At 44.1% G+C, this 2,864-nt stretch overlaps 1 protein-coding gene across 1 annotated transcript in view; it reads left to right on the forward strand.

Annotated features, from left to right (window-relative positions):
• Positions 1-200: 200 nt before the first annotated feature.
• The window catches only part of PLPPR1 (phospholipid phosphatase related 1), a 118,433-nt gene continuing 115,769 nt past the window's right edge, over positions 201-2,864 (forward strand). Inside the window, exon 1 of the mRNA XM_005870667.2 lies at positions 201-215. The gene's annotated coding sequence lies outside the window, so the exon portion shown is untranslated. The remainder of the gene's footprint in view (positions 216-2,864) is intronic.

A 2,864-nucleotide genomic window follows, 5' to 3' on the forward strand; every position in this document is an offset into this window, starting at 1 on the left:
AATTACTGAGAATAAAGCAACTAACAAAGAAGGAGTTGAAAATATAAATAATACAAAATCACTTCTGGGCACCTGTCCACTTCACTCTCCGTCATTTGTGCTCAGCTGAGTTGGCAGCACATGTGTGTTCAGATGTTCTAAGTGGAGAACAGGATCACACAGAGAATGTGGGTCACGGGCCAGGAGGGAACTGACCAACTGAACAGCATCCAAAGGTACTTGAAAGAGGGTGGGTTTTGATTGAGTCTGATTTTAAATGCGAGCTCAGCCACTTACTGTTCGTATGTGAAACCCTGGACAGGTTATTAAACTTCTCAGATCCTCCCTTTACTCATTCGTGATATGTAAATAACAGTCCACATGTCACAAATTTACTGTAACAAATATATTAATATTAGAAATAATTTCAAGAGTAAATATATGTAGAATGGCCCTTATTCCACTTCTTATTATCAAGGAGGGCAACTTGTGTATTGATGGTAAACAAAAAATTTAACCTGGTAGTAATGGTGTTATACCAAACTTATTTTGGAATAAGTGTGTGTGTGGGTGTGTGTGTGTGTGTGTGTGTGTGTGTGTGTGAGAGAGAGAGCGAGAGGGAGAGAGAGAGAGAGAGAGAGAGAGAGAGAGTTGAAATTGCCGCATCTCTCCAGTCCTTCTATTAATATTTCTTTTAAGGAGAAAATGTTGTCACATTAAAAACTAAGTGCTGGGCCTGGCTGGTGTTGCTCAGTGATTGAGCTTCGACCCATGAACCAAGAGGTCACTGGTTCAATTCCTGGCCAGGGCACTTGCCTGGGTTGTGGGCTCGATCCCCAGTAGGGAGAGTGCAGAAGGCAGCCAATCAATGATGTTTCTCTCTCATTGATGTCTCTCTATTCCTCTCCCTTCCTCTCTCTCTCTCTAAAAACATCAATTTTAAAAAAGCATATTTAAAAAAACACAACTGCTGGAAGGCAAAAAACAAAACAAACAGAAAACTAAAGCAGTACTTCTGTTTCAAAGCAGTCAAGGGAGGTTCCCAAACCAACTCTAATTCCTAAGGCAGGCCCACTCCCTGGCCCAGGTGTGTCCATATTTGGGACCATAAGGTATAAAGGGACCACCTGAGGAGGAGCTGGACCCAGAAGCTCTGTCTGGGAGATGGAGGCAGAAAGGGCCAGAGGGAGCCAAGGAGACGGCTCTCCTCAAGGCAGGAAGCCCCTCGACTGGCCCTGGGAGGGCTCTTTCTCACACACAGCATCTGCTCATGGATATGAAAGACTTGCCACCCCTTCTTGTTCTTCCCTCACTTTCCATGGAGTGTTAACACAACCATGGTTGATTTTACATGGCTGTCCTGGGAAGGGGAAGCAGCTGGAAACGCTGCAGATAAAATGCAAAAGTACTATATAGCATGAGCTGTGATTGAGGTTATGGGGATATAGGGGAGTTTCCCTGCTATTTTTTCATCAGCTTTAATTCTCCTTCACCTCTGAGTGGCTGTAAATTACTTCAGAGTTTTTCCCCACCTCACCTCCTCCTCTTCCCTTCCCTCCATTTCCCTTCAGGGCCCCTAGAGGTAGGTGAGTCAGAATTAGTGGAGGAGTAATTACCTCATCTGCTTCTCCTTTACCACCCACTTCCCATTAAAACCTGAGATCCTGCTTGCATGTTACAAAGTGCCCAGAGTGCCCTGAAGAAGCATGTAGGTTCATGGGACAGCTTATGCTGTCAGCTTTAGAGTTGAGAGAATAAATGAAGGTATGTATGCTCGTCAAATCAGAGACCTATGTCACTGAATGTGTTAAAATTTGAGAACAAGAATAGACTCCTGGGTTCTCCTTTGCTGCCTTATTTGATGCCATTCAACACATGGTTTGCATGACAATGTTCTCTTTTCCTCCTACTTAAGCTGTTTTCATCACCCTAGTCAAGCTTCCAATCTCTGTATCTTGTTACTACTGAACATTTTGCTCAGAAATCCCTTGCTTCCTCTTCAGTTTTGGTTCACTAGGTGTATGTGTCTTTCTTTATGGACTGCATTTATTCTGTTAAGTTTGCTTTGCAGAGCTTTATGGATGTTTATGTATGAAAAGATGTTGTGTGGTTGTTATTATTATAAACCACAATTACCTGGTTAGGACTTGACTGTGGACTGTGGTTACCCACTTTCTGAATGGCAACATTTGGCTCCTCTGACCTGTAGTCTAGATGGACTGCTCACAACACCTGTTTTTTCAGGCCTTCAGGGCAGGCCAAGAGGTGACATTCTTTGGCAGACTAGGTGGCAGATCTGGAGGGAGGGATATTCTGTGTATTGGGCTTTGGAAGTATATACAGTCAAGAGAAGAAGCAGCTGGCAGGGAGGGCACCATGTTGGTTAGAACAACTGTCGGCAGCACCACCAGCTGAGAGGTGGGGGGAAGAGAGAAGAGTACAGGCCAGAAGGAATGGAAGTTGGTGGGATAAAAAAAAAAAAAAGAATTAATTGGACAGAAGTAGATTGACGAAGATGAAAGAAGAGCACAGAGTCTAAGCAGGGACGCCACTAGCCCATACTTTCCCTTTGGGCGAATTAGAAAAAGTCGCCTGTTACTCTGTGGGGAGGTGGTCCTATGTTCCGGTGCACAGCTTGGTGAGCAGAGACTAGGTTGGATTTTAGCTATTGTCTGCCTCCTCGGTGTGGTGTCCTTGTGCAAGGCACGGCTTGCCTACTGTCCGTGCAGCTCTGAGTGGACTGAAGAAGAATATGCTCTAAGCCAGTGATGGCGAACCTATGACACGCGTGTCAGAGGTGACACGTGAACTCATTTTTTTGGTTGACTTTTCTTTGTTAAATGGCATTTAAATATGTAAAATAAATATCAAAAGTATAAGTCTTT

Source organism: Myotis brandtii, unplaced genomic scaffold, assembly GCF_000412655.1.
Source record: "Myotis brandtii unplaced genomic scaffold, ASM41265v1 scaffold320, whole genome shotgun sequence".
Classification (NCBI taxonomy): domain Eukaryota; kingdom Metazoa; phylum Chordata; class Mammalia; order Chiroptera; family Vespertilionidae; genus Myotis; species Myotis brandtii.